The sequence below is a fragment of the Neophocaena asiaeorientalis genome, unplaced genomic scaffold (genome assembly GCF_003031525.2).
Source record: "Neophocaena asiaeorientalis asiaeorientalis breed wild unplaced genomic scaffold, Neophocaena_asiaeorientalis_V1.1 scaffold308, whole genome shotgun sequence".
NCBI classification, from domain to species: Eukaryota; Metazoa; Chordata; class Mammalia; order Artiodactyla; family Phocoenidae; genus Neophocaena; species Neophocaena asiaeorientalis.
The window spans coordinates 787,465-812,765 of NW_020172768.1; the positions used below are offsets into that span (position 1 = coordinate 787,465).

The 25,301-nt window shown below is 43.9% G+C and overlaps 1 long non-coding RNA gene and 1 pseudogene across 1 annotated transcript; one reads left to right on the top strand and one right to left on the bottom strand.

The window, feature by feature from the left end:
- Positions 1-598: 598 nt before the first annotated feature.
- Positions 599-25,301, bottom strand: LOC112396815 (uncharacterized). The gene is made up of 3 exons (XR_003002657.1): positions 24,974-25,301; positions 24,735-24,850; positions 599-3,278 (listed from the first exon to the last, which is right to left on the bottom strand). It is a non-coding gene; the product is annotated as an uncharacterized LOC112396815 (long non-coding RNA).
- LOC112396814 (cdc42 effector protein 3-like) lies at positions 5,294-7,078 on the top strand (annotated as a pseudogene).

A 25,301-nucleotide genomic window follows, 5' to 3' on the forward strand; every position in this document is an offset into this window, starting at 1 on the left:
CCGGCAACAGCTTTCTCTTTCACCACTTTCTCTCTTACTCTCAGTGTTGATATTCCTTCTGCTCTCTCCAGTCATACCATGTTGTGTTTCCCAAACATAGTCATGCCCTCCTTCCCTGGTGGTCCAGTGGTTAATGTTCCACGCTCCCAATGCAGGGGGCCTGGGTTCGATCACTGGTCAGGGAACTGGATCCCGTGTGCTGCAACTAAGACCCAGCACAGCCAAATATATAAATAAATAAATATTAAAAAAGAACAAAAACAAAAACACAGCCGTACCTCTGCACATTCCTGTTTTTGTGTACTGTTCCCTCCAAATGGAATTGCCTCTCCACTTCCAAACCTCGTGACTCCAACCTCTTCTCAAAGCTGCCGTTGCAACCCCCTCCCAACACATTATGGGCTTTCATCTCAAAAAAATCCATAGTAAATTTTTACTTCTCCCATCCTTCCAGTCCTTCTTCCCACCTCTCTTCTTCTCTCCTTGTCTTCTTTCTTTTTAAATTAATTTTTATTGGTGTATAGTTGCTTTTCAATGTTGTGTTAGTTTCTACTGTACTGCAAAGTGAATCAGCTATACGTATATATGTATCCCCTCTTTTTTGGATCTCCTTCCCATTTAGGTCACCATGAAGCATTGAGTAGAGTTCCCTGTGCTGTACAGTAGGTTCTCATTAGTTGTCTATTTTATACGTGAATCCCAATCTCTGTCTATATATGAATCCCAATCTCCCAATTCCTCCCACCACCCCTCCTGTTCTTCTTTTCCCATATAAAGACTGAGCACCTTAGGTGTGATAAGCAGTGTCCTAATTACTTCCATGCACTTGGCATAACTTTCTGCTGGTAGTTACCTGTGTACCTTTCCTGCCCTCCCTACAAGTTTATAATCCCTTGAGTGTAGAACTATGTCACACTCATTTAGCAAAATCTCAATAAATGTCGCATGAGCCATTGAACGTTGTAGATCCTTAATAAATTTTAGTTTATTGAAATCAAACAAGTTCTGGAAAAGAAAGTTTGTGGAAAGATAATCTTGATTTTCATACTAAGGAAGGGGTATTCTATTAAAAGTGGTTTTCTTTTTCAGCTGAAACACAAATGAAATTAAGTAGTAAAATTTTGGAAATGTATAGAGGGAAACAGTGGCCCCTTCCCTCCTTTGAAGTTTTCAGATACACCACCCCTCTTGGTAGATAACCAAAAGATGCCTGGATTCATTTTTCAAGGAAGGAATTAATTTTTACATTGTTTCTTTTCCCTATCTGCCTGCCTTACCCAAAAGGACAAAGGAGATATCAGAGCTGCCCTGGGTGAAGTGTGGATTTAACTTATTATCCACGAAATCAAATATGTTCAAGTAGTAATTTTCATCCTTGGCTGTGCATTAGAACTGAATGAGGAGTGTCTAGAAATCCCAATGTCCAGACCAAATACATCAAACCAAATTCATCAGAATCTCCGTCAGGGAGACCCGGGCACCAGTACTTTTCAGAGCTTCTCAGGTGGTTCCAACAAGTAGCCCAGGATGAGAACACCTGTGCTCAGCCAGAGAGCGCTGGGTAACAGGTGAAGAGACCCAAGTTGTTCCTGACCTTGGATAAGTTTCTCTCTCTCTTCTGTCTGCAGTCCATCTGTGAAATAGGGTTTCCCCTTCACGTTTTTTTCTGTCCTGCTGAACTGTTGAGAGAATCAAATGAAGTATCAGAACGAAAAGGCAACTAGAGATCAAGACTCTGAGAATCCTGTTACCCCAGTAGGCTCTAGCTGCTGTTTCTCCGTAATAATGGTTCAGTCGTTCTTTGGAACAATGAGGCTGGGTTGGTGAATGCACCTCATATGGTAGAAAGGAAGCCTCTCTCCTCTTTGCCACGCCTTCCTCCTCCCTTTACTCACCATCCTTCCATGGAAAAATCTGCTTGCTGGTTCCCCTTTATCCATCCCCTTTTCCTGTGGCTTAGAGGTGCCACACCATGTGTCTCACTGCTCTACTGTCCCCTGAGATGTGATGGATCCTGAGAGACCTGCCTATCCTTGATCCCAGCGGTGCCATTTCATGGTGTGCGAGAATATCTCAGTGCCTGGAGACGAGGACTTTGCTTTGGAGGATCTCTACCCAGTATCTTGTTGGAGTATTTTGTGCATTTTGCTCTCTTTGGATAGCAAGGAACAAACAAAACTTTGCTTATTATCTGGTATTATAGGGATAATAATATCTAATGTTTGTTAAATATTTTGTGTAAGCCAGGATCTTTTTTGCATTATCTATTTCATATTCATGCCAATCCAGCAAGCATGGCACTATTATTATCCCCATTTGATAGATGAACAAGCAGAGACGTGGAGAAGCGAGGCAACTTCTCGAGTGTCATTGAACTAATAAGGGAAAGAGCTAGTACTTGAATCCAGAAAACTGTGAAACGGAGCCTTTTTTTTAACAGACCACGTGCCAGGCATCGTTTAAAGCAATTTGTCTTTTTTAATTCAGTTACTCTCCATGACAACCGTATGAAGCAGATTCTCTTATGTAGATTTTATAGATGAAGAAATGGGGGCACAGTGAGGTTAAATAACTTGCCCGTGGTCTCACAGGTAAGAGGAACTTGTCAGAATAATAACGTGAAGGAAGACTGACTACGCTTAGCCCCAAATGGCACGGGAGTCTATTACTTTCCCTGCCCAGGAAGTTAAAGTAAGGAGAGCAGGAGACATCTGGCCATTCTGATGCCAGAGGCATCACAGCAATTCCTGACAAGGGTCTGGTGCTCCCCAGATTCCAAAGGCTGTGTGTGTCCACTCAGAACTTCATCCTTAAGGTAACCCGGGGGCGGGTGTGGGTCATCAGCCCTGTGCAGAGCTCATGCCCGTAGCCACCAGGCTCTCCTGCCTCTCACGGTGTTTGCTTGTCCCGGAGGCTTCCTCACACAAAGTGGCTCCAGTGACTAATGGACGCGGTGAGTGGTGCCCTGGGATTTCCGCACCCCATGGAGAGCAGCAAGAACAGGAAGCCGTCAGACTGATGAGAGTGGCTTCTGATGAGAGAGTGGCTTCGAGTGGAAGCCTGGTTGAGTGCTTAACGGGGAAGAGGATGAGTGGATCAAGTAGGGAGCATGTCCACTGGGGACACGTCACACTGGGGAGAGCCAGCGGAAGGCTTGCGAAGCTGCACCTTCTGCAACCGCCCCGGTCACTAGTGTCCCAAAGGGGCCATGTTCTCGTATTCCCTTTTTGAAGGAGAAATCCACCTTCTGGTTTCCTTCTGTCCACATTAGGGGTATCCTAATAATCAGATAGACAATAACAAGTACTAGTAATAATAATAACAATAGGATGACCGTACTGAGTACTTCCTGTGCGCCAGATTCTGTACTATGAGCTCTGATGAGTTATCTTATTTGATTGTCATAATGACAAGGCAAGAACTATTATCTCTACTTAGTAGATGAGGAAAATGAGATGAGGGAGGTTAGCTGAGTTTCCTGGTGTCCCAGCCAGGAAGTGGCAGTCAGGAATCAAGGCCAAGTCTCCGCAGCTCTGCAGCCAGGACATCCTTGGCCTTCCTGCCCCCCTCCCCCGCCTCCTGCCGCTTAGCAGTCCCACAACCAACCTCGTCATCACGACACCTGTCACTTTCCAGATTTAGAATTCCAGAACCCAGCCTTCTAGCTCTGTCAGGAAGTAAAGGTGATTTTTCTACTCTCTCATTTAAAAAAAATCACCTTATTATGAATTAAAATACAAACGCAGGGGAGGACAGCCAAGCAATAGAACTCCATCAGCCCCCTCAGTGCTGTCTGCTGATCCAACCATAGACTCTCCCCGCCCTGAAAGTCATCGCCCTGCTGACTCCTGTTGTCATAATTTTCTGGTGTTTCCTTTCAGTTTTATCGTTCGACCAGAACTCTCTCGACATGCTAGTGTAGTCTTTTCCATTTTAAAAAGTCGACATGTCTTCTGAGTCCCTGTTCCTCTCCAGGTTCACTTTTCATCGGTTTCTTTTCCTTACACTTTATTTTGAGAGGAACTCGGGGCGCATGGCCTGTGGAGTTCCTCGCAGTCTGGAATGTACTGCCTGCACGCTCGCAATGCAGTTCAACAGTTCTCTGTCCACTTCTTTGCCTGCAAATTTCTTGCTGGACCCAGAAGTTTGACCTGATTAGGTTTGATCTGAGTAGATCTTTTCGGCAAGTTCGTGGGTGGGAGGCACATAACATCTGTCTCTCTTTTATTGACCTTAGTAATCACTGATGCTCGTTGTCTAGATTCATCAATTCATCAGATGTTGCAAAATGGTCATGTCCTATCATTTATTTTTTATGTATTTGTTGGAATACTTTAAAAAGGAGGTGCTTCCCCTTGGCAACGATTTGATTATCTAGTGTTGTAGTTGATATAGGGGGAAAAAAACCCAACAAATGTTGACTGTTTCATTTATTTGCTAGTTTTCAAGATAATGAATTAATTCCCTGAACTACTGAAGGGACCATTGAAGATGACCAATTAATTTTTGTTGTTTTAAAAATTGAATCTCTCTAAAAACAGATACTGTATATTAACGCATGTATGTGGAACCTAGAAAAATGGTACAGACGAACCGGTTTGCAGGGCAGAAATAGAGACACAGACGTGGAGAACAAACGTATGGACACCAAGGGGGGAAAGCGGCGGGGGGTGGTGGTGGTGGGATGCATTGGGAGATTGGGATTGACATATATACACTAATGTATAAAATAGATAACTAATAAGAACCTGCTGTATAAAAATATATGAAATAAAATTCAAAAAAAAATTGAATCTCTCCGAATTAGGAGTTTGGGATTAACATATACACGCTCTTATATATAAAATAGATAAACAGCAAGGACCTACTGTATAGCACAGGGAACTATGCTCAATATGTTGTAACAACCTATAATGGAAAAAAATCTGAAAAAGAATATACGTATAGGAGTCCGGAGACCCCGGCCTTGGGCGCCTTCACGCTGTCTCGGAGCGCATAATGCTGTGAGCAGGCAGGCGCCGCGCTGGCTGACCCGGCTGGATCTGCGCGTGGCAGGCAGGGACTGCGTGCGCCTTCGGGGACTGTCGGTGCCGGGCGCCCGGCCCCGGGGTCAGCGGCTGGGATCCTTGGCGCCGCTGGTTTCTCCATGCTGTGGAAGGGACTGGCGGATGTAACCGGCTCTCCAGAAAGCCCTGCTTGGCTGTAAGTCCAGGAAGGCCTCTTAGACCTCCATCTCGTTTCAGAGCCACTTCAGAAGCTACTTGAGAAAAATGATGTGACCGCTCCTATCAAAAAGGATATTGGGAAACCTGTAACATCTGTGAAGAGAGTGGCCCTTTTTCCCTTTTGCAAAATCGACATCTTCAAACTCCAAAATGTCAGCCAAGACCCCAATTTACCTGAAAGCTGCCAATAACAAGAAAGGAAAGAAATTTAAACTGAGGGACATCTTGTCTCCGGATATGATCAGACCTTCCCTTGGAGACCTCTGCCACACCATTCACATCGGCAAAGAGGGCCAGCACGACATCTTTGGAGACATTTCCTTTCTTCAAGGAAATGAGCTTCTACTGTCTTTGGAGACATTTCCTTTCTTTGAGGAAATGAGCTTCTACCTGGAAACCAGGAGAAAGCATGCACGGGCCAGTTCCCTGGGCATAACGAGTTCTTCCGGGCCAACAGTACCTCCGACTCCATGTTCACAGAGATGCCCTCCCCGGTGCTCAAAAACGCCATCTCCCTCCCAACCATCAGAGGGCCCCAAGCACTCCTGTTGCCCTTGTTGTCACTGGTGACATTCAGTTCCAAACAGGAGTCCTTAGGGCCGGGAAGGCTGCCCCGGCTTAGCTGTGAGCAGGTCATGGAGGAGAAGGCTCCAGAGAAAAGTAATCTGTTGGAGAACGGGACAGTCCACCAGGGGGACATCTCGTGGGGGTCCAGCGGGTCCGCATTGCAGTCCAGCCAGGGCAGGGGCAGCCTCTCCGAACAGTACCCGACTGGGCGGCGGAGGACACGTTTGACCATTCCGCCCCGTGCGAGCTCGTCAAGGAAAAGACTAAATCAGAGGAGTCCCTCTCTGATCTCACCGGTTCCCTCCTCTCCTTGCAGCTCGATCTTGGGCCCTCATTTCTGGATGAGGTGCTGAATGTCATGGATAAAAGTAAGTAACAGGACACAGCTGGCTCTTTTCCTTTGGGATAAAAGGTATCAAAAACCAGAACAAAACAAAACTAACCACAGTCAAAGATAAGAGCTTCGCTGGCTATACTTGCTGTCACGTGATGGGTTTTCTAAAATGACGTTCCTACAGAATATGTTTTTACCTGATATATGCCCTGTTTGCAAAAACAGTGAAAGAAACAAAAAAACCTATCCTGGCAAAGAGAGGAAGTGAGTCAGAACCCATTTTCGGCGGGCATTGCTGACGTACAGCTCACATTTTTTGTTTTCAGACCTTCAGACATGTAAGAAATCTGGCTTGGCCAGGACTGGCACTACTTATGAAGGGCTGTGCCAGTCACATTAGGGACCTTTACAGTACTCTGGCATTTTCTGAGCACGAGGAAGTCAAAATTTATTTAACACCCACGCCTTTTTTCTAGACTGTTTTCTATATTGTTTGGGCTCTCCCCGTAGCAAATTCTTCCGTGTTAGAACTTTTCTCTGTTTTCACATTTGAACAACTTTATGGGTTTCGGGGATTTGCTTGTAGCTCTTAGATATCCCTATATATCTATATGGCAAAATTTTGACTGTCAGCTACATGTTGGTAAGACACAAGCAAAGTATTACTGTGACTAAGTTATTTTTAAAGTTAAATGTATTTTTATGTGCCTCTGGCTTTTTATCGCAGAGTCTACATTTTATAGGTACTACATCAAATATGGCCATTTGACTTTCCATTGGGGTTCCATTGTAAGCTGTGTATGTTTGGAAAAATCATTCATACTTAGCTTTATCTTTTTTTCTTCATCTGTTATCATACTTTACTCACAATGCTTCTGCGGAGACTGTGGGCTACACCACATAATGTTATTTGGAAATATGGGTGTTTTAGTACAGTACAGACGTGCATTACGCGGTACTTCATACAACACAACAAAGAGTAAATGTTAAAATAAAAAAAAGAATATACGTATGTGTATGTGTGTGTTTATATAAATATATATAATTGAATCACTTTTCTGTAACCTGAAACTAAACAACATTGTAAATGAACTAGACTTCAATTTTTTTTAAATGGTTGAATTAAAAAAATCTCATTATGGGGGAAAATGCCCAATTCCAGAAACAGACTTTTAATTATGTTGTACTTATTTTGGTAAAGATGCATGTCTTCATTGTGAATCTGGGATTTGTATACTATGAGAGTGATGATACAATTTTATTTAAGCATAGCAATATAATAAAGAAATGTTGAGAAGTCGTTTTTTAGAAAACTGAATCTCTCATGTTAAAAACGAGGTAACTGAGAGCCAGAGAGGTTAAGTAACTGACTTAACATCACACAGCACATTGATGGCAGAGCTGGGTAGTGCTCTGCTGCCTCCCAGTTCATTCTAATCTTCCCCTTTCACGAGCAGAACTCAAGACCTGGAGCCGTAGACTCCAAAGCTGTCTGAGGATATCTGAAAGGGCCAATAAATATTCGAAGTATTGTCCAGCACCCTTCCTGGCTCATTGCCTTCACTACTGGGCAGCCCGAAGCCAGGCTGAGACTCACTGGGAAGGGAGGTGGGTAGCCTGCTGCTTGTGCGCTGCTTCTGAGAGGGGGTGAGTTGCCAGCCCTGGAAATTCCACCTGTGTCAGGGAGTCATGGGAATGTGCCCAGGTTGCTATGGGGAGGCTTTCTGCCGTGGCTGCCGTAAAGCAGCCCCCTGCCAAATCCCGTCTTGCTGACTCTCAGCGGGAAAGTGGGAAGTCAGAGGAGAAAGTTCCAACCTGTCAGTTAGAAGGGAAATAGCTGAGAAGCCATCTCCCACCATGTGAACGATCTTAGCATCTAAGTGTGTGTGTGTGAGAGAGAGAGAGAGAGGGAGAATATTTGGTAGAGGACGTCAGGAGAAGAGGTGGGGGGAAACGATCAAATGGGCTTAGGAGAAGGAGGCTCTGTGTAACCCTGTGCGCGGGTGGGGGGAGGCTGCCTGGCTCCTGGAGATTGTTTAGCACTCCGTCTGTTCACATCTATTTACGTAGCTGATGACCTCAGACCCACCTACTTGTCCTGCGCTTCCCCTTTCGGGCTCCTCTTATTCCTGCTCCCCTCTCCGCCCCCTCCCCCCAGGCTCCTAGGCTAGGGGAGAGTGACGGCAGCAGAGATAAGGACATGCTCTTTTATGTAAGGACGCAAATCCCTGCTAACTTGTGGGTTAGAGAGCTAGTCAAGGACAAGGACAAAGCTGCTACCAATGGCCCTGGTCTGTGTCCTGAAACACCGTAGTGTGGTTACTCACCCTGGCTGGAGAGCAGGGTTGCTTGGACTGCATTCTTGGAAGTGAAATGAAACTTGACGGTGGGAGATACTACTGCCTCTACTGAGTCATAAAACTGGGATGTTTGGGCCAAGGAGTCCCAAGAAGCTGATCACTCTAGTTCTTTTCTCCTTGGAAGAAGATTCTGGAGGACTTCAGCCTGAGAGGTTATAATGTTTTAAAATTTTAAGTTGTGAAATTAATTTAGTGAGTTGTGATCAGAATATTATTAAAAAAATGAAATAGAGTAGACAGTAGACCAGGGTACGTTATTACATGGAGAAGGTGAGTATTGTTTCAGGAAACTATTTTTAGTGTTGTGTGTGTGTAATTGTGTGGGTGTGTACTGGGTCACAATGTATTTCTTACTGTAAGTCACAGCCAAAAACTTTGAACATCATTGCTCTTTTAGAAAGTGTCAGGAATGAAGACTTGGAGTCACTGTAGGGTCTGCCATGTAATTGCTGTGTGACCTATGGTGAGTTGTTTAACCTCTCTGACCTTCATTTTCCTCATCTGTGAAGTGAATGAATGAAACCAAATGAAGAAATTGATGATTTCTAAGGTTCCTTCCAGCGTCAGATTCTATAATTTTTAAGGTAAATGAGAATTCAACCTGTTTTTAAAGATTCTCAAGGAAGGAGATGACATCCTCTCCAACAAGCAATAATTTCCATTAAAAAACAGCTCTTTCTCTCTAGGCTTCATTCATTCATTCATTCACCAAATATGTATTGATGAGTCAGACACTGCTCTAGGTCCTGGAGAGGCAACAAGTGGGATAAAACACAAAAATCCCTGCACATGTGATGCTGCCTTAGAAACCTCTGTAGCAGTTTATGGTTTCTTGTTTTTTGTTTTTCACTTACCATACATTTAAAATAAAACAAAATAAAACTGAAAACCTTCTGTAGACTTGAGAGGATAGTTATCATTTTTCCAAAAGTTGGTTTGGACCCTCAGTTTCTCCTTCGATGAAGTGGGAATGCAATCATGGAATGCTAACAGTTCAAAGTCTGAAAGGGTTCCAGAATGTCTTTTTTGCTCAGAAGGGTGACCTGACCTGATAGTCTTAAATAGATAGACATCTGAATGTTCCAGACAGGACATTATTATTTTCCTTGAATATTTTCCTTTTTTTCTAGGAGCTCTTGAAAGCACAGACCATTCACTGAAAGGCAGTTCACTTTAAAATGTTCAATTTCAGCTCCTTGACATATTCATCTTCTCTCAGTATAGAGATGAAAAGCCTCCCTCGAGGACTTTGGGATTGGGGTGGCATCTTTCTGGCCTTTAAGCCGAGAACTCTGCTGTCTGGAGAAGGGGTTGGGTAAATGAAACCTGCAGACTCCTGGCTACCAGGATGCTTAAATTCAGTGCTAGGAGTGCTAGAGGACTTTGGAATCTGAAATCATCCTGACCACCAGGGGGCAGTAAGAACTTGTTTTTCCACACCACCAATGATCGCCATTCCCGTCTACTTTAGCCTGCAGTTATAGGCTGGTAAAATGACCTTTTCAAAATATGCCTGGCCACTTCAGAGCCCCTGAACGCCAGGGCTATAAGCAGTCAGTTGGCTGATTCTCCTCTCTCTCATCTCCCAAAATTAAACGTGCAGGTCCATTCACTGATTCAAAAGGTATCTATTGAATCCTTTTATGTATCAAGTACTGAGCTAGACTGTGTGAATCCAACCTTCATCAAGGCAAAGCCTCTGCTCTCCAGGACCTCACAGGCTAGGTTTTTCCATAAATGACAGACAAAGGGCTTGTTGCCCCCAAGGTGGTTTCACATGGTCCTGAATCCAAGGTTATAAGGCTGTTTTCTTATAGTGAGGTGAAGTTTCTAGGCGTGCGGATCATAATCTTGACATTTTCAAATGAGAGAATATAGATCTCTGTCAGTGAGATTTAGGAAATGCCTTTGGTATTATAGCTAAATTTTCAAACACCAGTTGGAGCAGACTGTATAGGCTCATCGTGAATCCTAAGTCAGGAATCACTGTTTTGCTGTTGCAAACTTGCAGGACTGATCAATCTTTCTGGACCCAAGTTTTCCCAGCTGCTCTCAGAAAAGGCCAGGACACTAATAGAAAACTAAGTGAGATGGAAGAGAATGATATTGTGAGGCATTACGCCGGTCTAGAATCCCCACGGGGATTTTGCTAGCCCCTTTGCTATGTGTTAACAGCTGGTTGTTTGCGTGGTTCGTAGCTTCCCTGCCACCTCTCTTATTTGGTGTAGACACAGGGTCTAGGTTATGTTAAAACTATAGTACTGGAACCCAGAAGTCAATAATTATCCAACCAAGGGATCAGATTTTATTTTATTTTTCACAATAACTTGGATGAGTTGAGTGTGTAAATGGATGACATGTTATAGCTCACTACTTTCTTAAAAATAGAATGGAACAAGGGAAGAATTCTGGGATGCACTTGTCCCAGACTTTTTTGGGGGGTGGGTATTGCCCATAGGTCACGTTAGAAAAGTTTGGCAGGATTACCAATGCATGAAGGCATTGATGGGTAATGAGCATTTATAATTAAGTGCAATAACTGGGATGTACAGGGAATCTGCTAGGTTGATTTGGACTGTCTCTAAATGGCTGAGCATGAATTCATGCAGGGATAACCCTGCCTCCTAATAATAACACTGATCCAGCGGGTCAAGTTTAGGTTCTTAGGCTTCTTCTAGGCCACACCTCTGAAGACTAGAGGTCCTCTTTAGTTGAAAGCCCACTGCAGGCGAAAGTAGAACGCTGCTTCTATAACCTCCAGATAAAGTGCGATAGTCACTGTTTCAGAAGACTAGAAGTAATAGCGTAAGGATTGAACTGGTCTATAGTCTTTGTCTTCTTTTTAATTTTATCTGTTATTTGCCTGGAGGCAGCACTGATTAGAATAAATTTTACCAAAAGCCAGAGAAAAAGAAATTTGATTACATAATTTGATGACGTAGGCATTTTTAGGTAGTGAAAAGACCTTTGAAGGGGAATTAAGAAGCCCCAACCTGTCATTGTCTTACCACCTAAGTACCAGGTAAGCACTTTCCATAATTATGGTTATTTGGAAAGGGCGCACCTGGCTGGAAATCCCGCCTTTGCCTCTTACTATGGGACTCATGCAAGTCCTATAATTTCTCTGATCCTGCCCTCTCGTCTGTAAAGTAACATTATACCTATTCTACTTCCTTTATTGGGGTGTTGTAAAAATCATATTGCTCATTTGTGTGGAAGTGTTTCAATTACAAAGGGCTATACAGATGTGGGTTTTTATTTTGTTACCTGGCCCTCAGGGTCTTGTCTGGTCTTATCTGTTTTGCCTGCCCTTTCTTGCCCTGACATCCAGACCCAGAGTTTCTGAGAAGGAGACTTGATTGTCAATTGTTTATTTGTCTTTGGTTTTTAGAATATGCCCTTTGTCCAGGCTGTCGGTGCTGAGTTACCATAACAGCCTAATGACCTGCTGGCTCCAAACTCAAGGACCTTTGCCTGCAGCCGGTATGGCTTCCTGTTAACATCTACTTGTGAGAGGCGGGCCTTATTTCCACCTTCAAAGTTGGTGACTTAGGTGCCTGAAAATAGAGTTCACAAGGAACAAATTAACAACAAAACTCACGACAAACATTTAGAGCATGTACAGTTTTTTTTTTCTCCATAGGTAGTTAGCCTTCTTCCCTGTCTTTCGAGGTCAATAACAGGTGCCTGACTTACCCTCACTGAGTTTCAATTAGTTTCGAACTGTGGTGGAGTTAGCATTATTAAGTCTCAAGATGAGATTTTTCAAGTGGGTTCTCCATGTCCACCGCCCACGGGACATCTCTGATTCTAATAAGCTCAGGGAGGCCGAGGTGGGAGAGCTGTGATTATGAAGACAGGGACCAGACCCTTCCGAAGCTTCGAGGACAAGGAAAAAAGGAGTTTATAGAAGCAGAAGAAGAAATGGGCGAAAAGAGAGGGGAAGAAATCTTCCCGAGAAAGGGAGAAATGAAAGAAATGGAGGAGGAAGAGGGGAGTGAGGGAATCAGGATGGGGTAAAAGGAGGAAGATGAGGGTCTAGGAGACTTCTTTGCTCCAACCTCCTACTGAGACAGAGCAGAAACAAATACTTTAGAGCTAAATCAGCTGTGCCCAGATGCCCCTGAGATGCCCCATCTGCGCTTCTAAGACCGTCAGGGATTCAAGCCTCTTGAGCGCCCGGGTCTCCACCGACCCAGGAACACCCTGCTGCTTTCTCGTCCTTGATCTAACAGGCAGCGGCAGCTGCATCCCACATCACTAAAAGGCAGCATAGCCATCGCCTCTTCTTGAGAGCTGGAACATCACATGCTTTCTCAGGGTTTGAGGAAGACAAGGAAGACCTAGAGAGAAGATGCTGGCAAAGAGAACTCCCAGATCACTGTCTGTAGGGAGAGGCTGTGAGAAGTGATGAGAGCAGAGAGTGTCGTTGGAAGGCAAGAGTTCAAGTTACCCTGCTCTGCCCCTTAGTTGCTAACTGGCTTCCAGGCAAGGTTTAATTTTTTTTTTTTTTTAACCTGTGAAACACATCTCCGCCTTCATGCCTACCTGTGGTTTATTAAGACAATGGATGCTATCCCTAAAGTGCCTTGCCAGCTCTTAGGGCACTTTCCCAGGGCCTTCTTTTTAAATATTTTGATAGTTTACCTTCTTTAGTAGGTTATATGCTCCTCAAGGACAGGATACTTACAGATTTATCTCCTAGCATGGTACCTAGAGTACAGCAGGCAGAACAGATATCTGCAACAGGCATCAAATAATCAAATAAACAAGGCAGATGATGGTTTCCTTTTAGGAATCCAGCAGGTAGATCTCTAGAAATCATGTCAGCTCTGGAACTGATCTGCTGTTATTTAGTCTTGATGTGGCAGGTGTGGGCTTGGCGTTACTGGCTTGAGTTATATTTCGCCAGAGATTGAGAACTACCTAGGGACCATCTGCACATCCCTAATTTTCTTCTTTTTCAATTAAGGAATGAATTTAATTTTGACATTTTTTAGATTAAAAATATTTTATTGCCTTAAAAACAATCAACTATTATGAGCAAGTGAAATGTATAATGACACCACTTAGTACAATATAGAAAATCACACACACAAACACGATGTTATCATTTTAGTGTATGTGCAATATATTTCCGCTTCCGGCAAATCTATGCAAATCTATGCAAATCTATGCAAATCTATGCAAATAACCATGTGACTAAATATATAGTAGATGTATGTTTATATTTTTAAATAGGTGCATTTCTCCTCTGAGTGAAAATCCCATGATTTCCTTAGTCATTCTGCTTTTAATATTTTGGTTATTGGCAACTTTTCACTGTTAAATAAACATTCTCTCTTACATAAGAAATAATTCTTATTACTGTTGAAAAAAGAGAAACAAAACCTAAAGCAATTTGTTGGGTGCCTATTATGGGCCAGGCACTTTACTTGTAGTGTATCACTTAATTTCACAACCCGGGAAGTGTGTATTATTTTTCTCCTTTTGCACAGAAGAGAAAATGAAACCTAGAAAAGTAAGTAGCTTGGCTATGTCGCGTAGGCAGTGAATATAGAGCTAGGATTTATATTCAGGTCTCCCTAACTCCCAAACCCTATTCCTCCAAATAACAAAGCTGGTAAGCGCAGGAATGTAAGGGCAAAGGTGTTAGGCTCTAAGTAAATTTTTCCATGTTGCTTTCCAAAAGCTTGGTGCTATTATATAAAGCCCCACTCCCTAAGTATACTATTTTCCCCATAACTTTGTCTGACTTCATCTTTTAAGCTAAGAAACTCAAAGACCTGTATCCATTCTCTTCCTTACCTTATAAGTATTGTTTTTAGACAGAATCCATCTTGAGTTTGAGTATTACCTGCCTGCAAAAGAACGTCGATTATATCACAGTCTGCCCTGAGTTCACCTAAGGGTAAGGACTCTCACCCTTACTGGAAGGTGGGACACACGTGGTTTCCTGCCCTCCAAGCCAGCAGTGGAGAAAAGTTCCACTTCCTTCTTTATTCGGTATCACCCCTTATACCTTTGAGAAATGTAGCAAAGCACATATACTGTCAAAATGAGAGCTATGGGGCACTCAGCTGTGACCTTTCCTGCCTTTCCCTCGTCGCATTGGTGGCTGCGCTGGGGGAATGTGTCTGGAATAGAGAACTGATCGACCAACATGAGGAAACGTAATTATGGGACGGGGGTGGTGGTGGTGGTGAGGGGACATTGGAAAACTTCCACAAGAACTCAGGGACCATTTGCACATCCCATTTTGTCTGTTGAAATTCAGGAATGAATGGAACGTTCCACGAAGCACCTGAGGAGGGATCAGAGGGAAAGCGTGGAGCTCTCCCTCTTCTGGGTCCTCTCTGAGGAGCTTAGAACTTGCACGATGAGCAAGAGTCCTTTCTTGTTAGTCACCATTTAATCGCTAACTTTTGCCATTTTGCTTTTTGTTGGTAAAACTGGACTTCGAGTTTTGTTTTAAGTATTTCCTATTAAGAATCCCTGTTAATTGTTGACTCCGTGATGCCCATAAGGGTTCCAGATATCATGCACACATACATGGACTTTGTGCAAAATCCACACGGCTGCCGTTGCTGTAGCCCAGCCAAGGGGTAACTTGGTATCTTATTGTCGAGGTTTGTTTGCGGTTTTTCCCTCTGGCATCAGTGTCTTGTAAGTTATAGAAATAAATAAAAATGGTTTCTCTTTGGTTCAAAGAGAATTTTCCCCTGCAGCTGATTTTACCATAATATATAGCTTAGTATAAAGCCTCACGTTCTGAATACAGCTGGCCTTCAAAGTGGATTAAGATTGTCGTGCTTGGGGTATTTCCAAGGCATTAGTTACAGTACATTGCATTAACTTTACCAGTTGCCTCTCCTGTAATGAAAGGGATAGAAGGGTCACCCGCTTGAACAGAAGACCCAGATGCCATCTTTTAACTTCTGTGGGGTGTGATGGAGCTGATAATTGAACGGGCAAAAACCATTCCATTGTTAGGAAGCAATCGAGCATTCTCTCGTTCCCTTAGAAAAGGCAAGTACGGAAATCTGAGATGCCGGACGCTGAGAGTTCTGTTCGTACTAGTGATAGTGATCACGGTCATGATCGTAATCGTTCCGATTGTTACCATTTTCCACCTCCCCCTTCTCCACAGGCCTTAAAATTAAAAAACCTGTGTTTTAAGCTATGAAGTTGACCTCCGTCTTTATCCATCTCTTTTTTTGTAAGTGGGGAACTGCTGAAATGATACGTGGATTTCATACGTGCAGCCTGTGTAGCACTGTGCGACATGGATGTTTAGAGGGCTCCCTGGTGTATGTATGATGTGTCTGTGCAACCAGACATCCCTTGCTGCTCGATGGCCCTTATTACATTAGCGATGAGTGTGCAATGCTTATACACACGATGGCGGGTGCAAAAGTTATGCCTCCATGGGCTTTTCTTAGCATTTACTATGTGCTAGGGATTGTGCCAAGAGCTTTATGTGTATGATCTTGTTTATATCTCACAACAAGCCCATAACACAGGCACTGTGGTTAACAGTCTGATTTTTCACGTGGGTTAACTGAGGCACTGAGACATTAGTTAACTTGTTAATAAATGGTGGATCCAGGCTTTGAACCTAGCCATTCTATTTCAGAACCTTGCATGTAACTGCTAGGTCATACTGTCAACCATACATGAGGAAATAAAGGAGTATTATGAGCTCAATGTAACTGGAAAGTATGCTGTAAATGTCAAGGATATGCAGATATGTCTGCCAGCTTTGGGAATTCTTATCTGCACATACCAGTACTGACATTTATTGCAAACTGGTCATGTGATGGATATTAAGAATGCATATTTTTACAAGGCACGTGCCATAACTGTGTAGGATAGGCGTATGAACGAGTTATCAAATCAGGTACCAGTTTAGGACCAAGATGCTGCCGTTGAAGACAGAGATCATTCCACGCCAGAGGAGAGACCAAGCTAACCGTGGGAGGGCACAAACTCTGGGATCAGATTGCGATGCCGAAAACCCGGCCTCTGCGCACTGGTGCCGAGTTGAATCTCGGAGACAGAGTTTTGGTTGAAGTAGAAAAGAATAGCTTTATTGCTTTGCAGGCTAAGGCGGACACGGCAGGCTCCTGCCCCTCAAAAACACTGCGTCCCAACCTGGGGGGATTTGGTGAGGAGTTTTATAGCAACGGTTCAAGGACAGAGTTGTTAATAAGAATCAGGGTGTGTGCAGGGCCTGCACTGCTTTAATCTGGCCGCAGGTAGTCTCCTCCTTTGTCTCTGCATCCCCTCCCTTCCCTGATTAGTAATTGCTCGCATCTGCCCTTTGACACTCAGGGAAGGTCATGGAGGCTGGAGGCTGTTCCCTACAAACAAGAAACGGGGGACACAGAAAGGCTTCGTGCCCAGGAGCCCCACAGGGTCCTGCTTGGTTTCAATTGTGCAGTTTGAACCCCAACCCAGCTGCTGATTAGCTGTGTGTCTTTACATGACCTTTCCAAGCCTCATTTTTTTCTCATTTGAAAATGGGGGTGACAACTACCTCATTGGGGTGATTTGAGGATTAATCGAGATCGTGCCTGATTCACAGTAAGTGTGCAGTAAATGTTAGCTAGTCCTACTATGATTGTGTTTGGATTGGTCTAGTTTACATAAATTTCCCTTCACACCTTCGGCATAGAACCTGTGTACGTCAGTAGTTCTTTGTAACATTTCCCCTCAGAAAACAAGCAAATTGTTCCTGGAACCTGGGCCAAACTCTTACCCGTATAAGGCACTTAGTGCCCATAAAATGGAAAACAAATTATTTTGACAGTATGCTGTAGAGAGCACTGTTAGTAAAACAGTAACAGGAAGGATGAAGCAGTTTAACGTGTAGAAGTATGTGGTAACTTCAGTAAATCAAAAACTGCTCTTAAAGTTTATTTTTTACAAAGTATGTGCTACTGTGGTTCTGGACTCAGCTCCTCCGTAATTAATGGATTAACTTCGTCTTTGTACCGCAGCAAACAGGCTAACAGAGACAGCCAACAGAGAGGCACTTCTTGAGCTGAATTCCTTATCTATAAAATGTGGCGGGTGGCTTCCTCTAAGGTATTTTTTCCCCTTTGAAACTCAAATGGAATGAACAGTCATTTAATTGTGGAACTAAATCGTGGCTTAACATTGGCCTTATAATCAAGATTGGCAAACATCCTTGGGACAGGAAACCATGGAAGAGGGTGGTTATTTTTTGGAGTGCAGGGCAGCCGCAGAACTCAAGTGGGCCTGGGCTTCCCACAAGGGGAAGCTGGGAGCTGGGCCTATCTGGAGATCTGCGCAAGAGAGTAGGATGAAATCCTTTCTCACAGGAGTGGTTAAACCGAGGCCCTCACCAGTCCCTGAGGGAGAATTGATTTAACTCCATTTCAGGGTGTTTTCTTAAGAGTTGATAGGTAAGCAGCTGTTTCCAAATGCATTCTTGTTCCTTCCTTTAATCGCTCCCCAAAGATTCATAGTCCAAACACCCTTACCTAAGAAACCCGAGCTTTTAGTTAATCAGGAATGGATGTTCTGGGCAAGGAGCATTATAGTCCCAGGTGACTTCTCCTGAGACCTCCCATGCAATGTAGCATGAGTGTGTCGTGATGATCTGAGGGAAAGTACGACCATGGTCAGAGCTGTCCCAAGGGACACTGCAGGGCTGAGATGGACCGTGTTCTTCAGCCTTCGTCTCTCCAGAAGGGCAAGCAACCCCCAGAGAGCATGGGGCTGGGAAGCTAACTGCACTGGGTGCCTCTTCAGTCCTGCTGACTCCCCTCCACCAACACCGCCCCACCCACCATTTCTTCACTCACAGACATTCACTGAGCAGATACACCATGTGGGGCGGTGAGCTGTGTAACAGGATGACACAGATGAATGGGACAGAAATCTTGCCTTGGTGGCATTACAGTCTGAGGGGATGTGGAAAAGGTACACGAGTAATTATGATACAGGGTGGAAAAAGATGTGTTGCAAAGCCGTGTGGGTAAAGTGCGCCAAGGTCTTTTTATACAAGTAAGGATTGATTTAAATGAATGTGGAGGACATTCTCAAAAAAGAAAAGAAGGAGAAGTCATAAAAGGACAATTAGAAGCTCTTGTGGACTCGTTCCAGCACGTTGGAACCTCTGGGATACTATCAGCCTTCGACCTGGGCAGTGCCTGCCGAAATCATCTGGTCTCAACCTCAATGTGAGAATGTTCTCCACGCGTTCAGTCTCTGCTTGGACACCTCCCCGATGGGGAACCCACCATTTATTTTTGGATGAACAGTGTCTGGTCATTGAAGGAAGCGGGGAGAATCTCTAAGAATGGGGTGTGTGTGCGAAAGAGAGAGAAAAAAAGAGACGGAGACAGAGAGAGGGAAGAAAGAGAAGAGGAGAGGGAGAAAGGCAGAGCAGTAACCTAGGTTTTCAGTATCCTGGTGGGGCCCTGCCTGAAGGACAGTGGGACCAAGGAGTACTGACTAGTCGCTCTTTGGTTAAGCTGGGAGATTTCATTTCGGTGGGGATGGAGTCTAATGTCCTGATTCCAAGGTCCAAGGATGCAAGGGTGAACTTGCACAGAGTGAGATCATGTGAGCCAGCCTTCAAGAACAGAGACTTTGCCCTGGCTAGCAAGATTGAAGCTACTGCCTTCCTAAGTCCTGCAAACAAGTTAGATCTACCTGTGGAAGCTAAATTAGAACCCAAAGGCCACAGAGAAGATACTTTTAAAAGTCTTTAGTGTTTACTAAGCTACTATTTCAGCAGACGGTGGCAAGCCTCGTTTTAAGCAAACCAACTGAGTGGAGCCTCAGGCTGCCCTGTTTGTGCACAGGCCCTGCTTGGAGCATTGTGTGGAAAAATCTCAGTGACAGAAGCCTCCAGGCACCAGCACCTGCAGAGCCCTGCTGACTCACCTGAGATCTACAGGTGGACTTCTTAACAGGTAAGAGGTGTGAGAGAGACACTTGGGCACAAAGTAGGAATTAGGGCTTCACTGACTTCTTTAGTTGCAAATGAGAAACTGCTTACGTGACCAGAATGTGCCAATACAAAGTACTTCTTGGACTTGCCTGGCGGCGCAGGGGTTGGGAGTCCGCCTGCCAATGCAGGGGACACTGTTCGAGCCCTGGTCCGGGAAGATCCCACATGCGGCGGAGCAATTAAGCCCGTGTGCCACAACTACTGAGCCTGCGCGCCACAACTACTGAAACCCGCACGCCTAGAGCCCCGTGCTCCACAATGAGAGAAGCCACCGCAATGAGAAGCCCGCGCACCGCAACAAGAGTGGCCCCCGCTTGCAGCAACTAGAGAAAGCCCGCGCACAGCAATGAAGACCCAACGCAGCCAAAAATAAACAAAGTGTTTCTTGCAAGCACTTCTACCAAGTGAATTCTACTAAATGTTTGGGATAGAGTTTCTTTTCAGAGTATTTAGAATTCAATAGGAAGACCCAAGGAAATTGGTATTAACTTTGTGGTGTGTTTTAGATAGGGAACAAATAGAAACTGACCGCATTAGACGGGAAAACAGTGTCTCAGTTTGTAGAATCACAGTCGCAAGTATCAGTTTATTTACCAAATTGCAAATCAAAGTCTTCACAAAAAATGGCAGGGAGAACCAGTTGAATAGTGACTGACAATATATTTTTTACAGGAAGTTGAAATAGAGTAACATGGAGGAGTGCAGAAAACACCGGTTTGGGGTTCAGACTACCTGGGTTTGAATCGCATCTTAGCACCTAAAGCTGATCTCTCTGGGCTTGGTTTTCTTCATCTCTAAAATGGGAAAATTGGCACGACCTCAGGATTTTCGTGAGGCTTAAATGAGAAAATACAGTGCCTGGCTCGAGAAATTTTAGATGAATCTGCAAATTTTTAGGCCATTGGAACATTTCTAATCTATGCTTGGCTAAAACAGATTTTTCATTTGTTCAAGCCATCGTTATCATATATTTGCTTTGAAATGAAAGAATATGAGCATGTAAGTTGATCATTCACAGACATACGTTCATTAAGGAGTAGTACTGTTGCAAAATTGTGTATCAATTGAGCAATATTTGAAATGCATGAGGGGAATTTCCCACATCAAGGAATTCTATTTGTTTAAAGCCAAAAGGCCTTTGCAAAAGCAATAAACACTGTGATGTCTTTTGTGCAAATCTGAACGTTCACGTGTTGGGATCAGTTCTAGGGAGGTGTTTGTGTTTCATTAACTTCTTGCTCTCTGTGGGTTTATGAGGGAATTAGATGCACACAGAATGTGTGTGGACAAAAGCAGAATGAGTATCTGGATTCCTGAGTACCATTTGTTTTTTAATTATTCTTTGAGGTCAAAATACTACCTCCAAAACAACACTGGAAGGAATTAAGGTGGAATTTGACCAAAAGATATTTGACTTAACAGAAAGGAATTTCCATTTCAGCCTTATGACCTTGGTCCAAGATTGAGCTTACCAGTGCCTCAGTTTCTTTTTGTGACCTTGGGTGGGACAGGGCAGAGGAAGAATGGACCAGATAGCTAATGAAATTGGACTAAGTATCTGATGTGTCTTCCAGGCCTATAATTCTATTGCCTAAGGAAGTTCTATTGCTCATAAAACTTTCCAACTGTTAGACAGAGTTAATATGTCTTCCCAAAGTACTAACTTACATCAAGGGAGTGGTTGAGGGTATGGGAAACGGAGCTCTTTCTTTTCCTGGAACTATGAAGAAACAAGATCACTCAGCATTCAGTGACGTTTCAGGTTCATGTGGACATCTGGTGTTCAATGGTGTCTCCTCGTAGAGTGTGCCGTATTCAAGTTGATTAATTGAATAAAAATGTTCCTACACCTAAAGAAACAATCTATCTTAATGAATCCTTTTTGTAAAACAAATGCTTTGTATTATAAGATGATCATTACAATGCATACATTTTTTTAAAGTATTTATTTATTTATTTTTATTTGGCTATGCCAGGTCTTAGTTGCGGCAGGCAGCCTCCTTAGTTGTGGCATGTGAACTCTTAGTTGCAGCATGCATGTAGGATCTAGTGCCCTGACCTGGTATCGAACCCGGGCCCCCTGCATTGGGAGCATGGAGTCTTAACCACTGCACCACCAGGGAAGTCCCCCCAGTGCATACCTTTTAATTGTTTTATTATTATTTTTTAAATTAATTTATTATATTTTATTTATTTTTGGCTGTGTTGGGTCTTTGTTGCTGCACACGGTCCAGTTGTGGCGAGCGGGGGCTACTCTTCGTTGCAGTGCACGGGCTTCTCATTGTGGTGGCTTCTCTTGTTGCAGAGCTTGGGCTCTAGGCACATGGGCTTCAGTAGTTGTGGCACTTGGGCTCAGTAGTTGTGGCTCACGGGCTCTAGAGCACAGGCTCAGTAGTTGTGGTACACGGGCTTAGTTGCTCTGCGGCATGTGGGATCTTCCTGGACCAGGGCTCGAACCCGTGTCCCCTGCATTCGCAGGGGGATTCTTAACCACTGCGCCACCAGGGAAGCCCACCCGCAGAGCATACATTTTTAAAATCTGTGTTTTCATACACCAGGATTGCTTAAAGCAAAGTAGACCTTTCCAGTTCATAGACTGTGAGAGCTACAATCGAGACTTCAGAGATCACCCAGCATAACCAATCCCCAAATCCCAATTTCAGAGTGTTTAAAATACCAAGCAGTCACTGAATTGTGAATCTTGTGGGCAGTGGTCCAGGGTCTTAGCTTCTAGAGTAGGGGTGGGGGAATGCAAGCACCGGCGTTGCTACTAGGGGGCAGTTGCGGGCAGAGTACCGCCAGGGTAGAGGGTGGTGGACTATTTATTCCTGAAAAGTGGGAACATCTGACAGTGTGACTTTCATTTCAAGGCAAGAGCTCACACTAAATGCAGAATTTTACAGGAATGAATTATCTACACTTACTCCCTCCAGATGTGTTCCTTGCAGAAGGATAAATAACTCAGGTTGCAGTGGGAATCTTTGTCCAGATGTGGATTACAGGGGCTAAAATGCCTCTCCTGAGCCCAACCTTCTTTAGCCCCTTCCTGTGTCACAACAAAATAACTCGAATTTTTGGTTTGAAGTGGTATGTAAAGGCTAGTGTCCCTGTCATGCCTGTCAAACATGCCATTGTATCCATCAGAACAAACTGGGCAGCTTTTACAGTTTCAGCGTCATACCCCAGGGCAAGAAGTTACCACGCTTCTGGTCAACCCTGGAAGCACTGTTCCAACATCTCTACTGCTCTGGATCAGGGTTTGCGTCTTTGTAAAAGGAGGCTACTTTTCTGATTTAAGGGAGGTGGAATAGCCCGCGTTTCTGTCAGAAATAAAAGCCTTAGGTGGTTGCTTTAGTGCTTGAATCATTTCCTAGAGCTTTGGGGCCCTTCTCTTTGAGTGAGTTAAGCCTCCAGGTCTTCGTCTTGGTCTTTGCTTGCAAAGCACTTTATCATCTGTGAATCCTTGGCTGTTTGATATGTGACTTTAGTAAATGTCTGTAACCTCCCTGTGCCTCCTTCTCTAATCTCTGAAACAGAAGGAGCAGTGGAGATAAAGTGATGGTTGGGTCAGATCTTTGAAATCTCTGTTCCATCATTCTGGAATTTTATGATCACCAGGATGTAAACTCCTCCAGGGCACAGACTTGGTTATGTGCACAGACACACCCCCACCTTGTTTTCTAGAGCACGTAGAACATAGTGTGCTCAATCAATTTGTGTTTAAATGGGTGAATGAAGGAAGATTTATAGTAGATGTAATCTCTTGCTTTCATCCCTCACCTAATGGAACATTATGATCCAGGCTGTTCTTTTTGTGATTCCAAGAATATACCCTGCTCTCTTTTACACCTCAGTGCCTTTGCACAAGTGGTCCTTCTGCCTGGAAGCATGCCCCCCTTGGTCTAGCTGGAAAACTCCTCTGCTAACCTTCCACCTTGGGTAGGTGCTGTCTCCTCCATGAAGTTCTTTCTGGATCAAGCTCTCTCTCCTGTGGGCTCACACTGCATTTGGTACATGCTTCTATTGAAGTGGATTTTCTTACCAAACTGTAGTTCTTGGATTGGTTTTCTGCTCTCCCCCCTGCCTCAAGATTTGAAGCAATTGAGGCCAGGGTCATCTCTGATAAACATTCAAAAATTATTTTGAGGAATAAATAAATAGTTTTGCAGAAGCTTTTCAGAAACCTTTTACAGTACCCAGTATTATGGTATGCTTAGAGTCTGGGCATATTAAATACTTTTTGATTGATTTGCTAGATTACCAGGTACACCCCCAAGCTTCAATTTTCTTAGCAGATATAGGCAGAACTCCATTTTAAATGGCATAATCGTACAGTCACATTTTGTTCCTCTGAAACATAACATCTGCCAACAATCACACACACACACACACCACACACACACACACACACACACACACACACACACACAACTTTTCCCAGTCTAACTCCAGATCCTCGAAGAGTGTTTGTCACATAGAAGACGCTCAATAACTATTTAAGAACGAATAGAAATGAAAGGCACTCCTTCCACTGCCTGGTTTCTGGAAAGCACGGTCTCTTGCAGCCTCCATGTATTGCTTCGCTCCGTGCTCTTCCACCTATGGCAATCGCATTCCGTCTCCTGCCCTCACCACCGCTGTTCCCTCAGAGGTCACCAACGACCCAATTACAAAATTTAATGGGATTATCTCAGTCTTCCTCCTGCCTGACTTCATTACAGCATTGGGCATCACTTATCTTTCTGAAATGTGGTGTAATTGAAAAAGCATGAGCTTTAAAGCAGGGAGACCCTGGTTTACATTTGTGCTCCTCTTCCACTTGCTGTGTGAACTTGGGCAAGTCAGGCACCTTTTAAAATCTCTCCTCATCCTAACATGGGACTTTTTTTTTTTTTTTTTTTTAGTGGAATCCTCCTGGACCGGGGTACGAACCCGTGTCCCCTGCATCGGCAGGCAGACTCCCAACCACTGCGCCACCAGGGAAGCCCCTAACGTGGGACTTTCGATGTCTGTTTCTCAGGGTGGTTGGGAGGCTTGAATGGGATTTTGTGTGTGAAGCACTTTGCCTGGTGTCTGGCTTGCGGTAGTCATTCAACAAACACTGGCTCCTTCCTTCCCTTGACTTCCGAATCATCCCACATTCTTGGTTTTCTTCTAATCTGTGCCTCTGAATAAATCTTCATAGGACTTTTCTTTCCCTTGCCCACCTCCTCTCATCCCACATTTTTCTCCCACCCTATTTCATTTTCTCCATCACTTACCTGCACTGTTTGCCATGTATATAGCTGATACTCCAAAAATATGGACCGATTGAATGACAGTCTCTGGATTGGCCTCTGTGTGTCCCATCTTTTGCTTCTCCAGTATATATTTCACCCTGTCACCAGAACTGCTGTTCCTCAAATACAGGTTGATAATGTTACTGCCCGCCCCCCCCCAAGAAAAAAAACTTGAATAGCATCCCTTTGTTTAAAGAATAAACTAAACTTTAAGTACTCACCAATATGACCCTCTTGTTTGTCCGTCCTCATCTCCTCTGTGTCCTTCCATAAGCCCTGACTTCTTTCTTCCTATTTTCAAAAACTCTCCATGGGTTTTATTCTCTTCAGTGCCTTTACTCAAATGTTTCCTTTATTCCAGAATGCTCCATTCCTTTTTTCTACTGAAATTCATATGTTACGTCTTCACTTAAATACTAATTCCTCCATGGAGCCTTCCCAGACCACCTCTTTCCCTCTGGTTAAAATTTATCCGTTTTCCACTCACAGCTGTTAGCGCTTACGTTTTGCACTTAATTAATTCTGCCCTGCTAGGCTGTATGCTCCAAC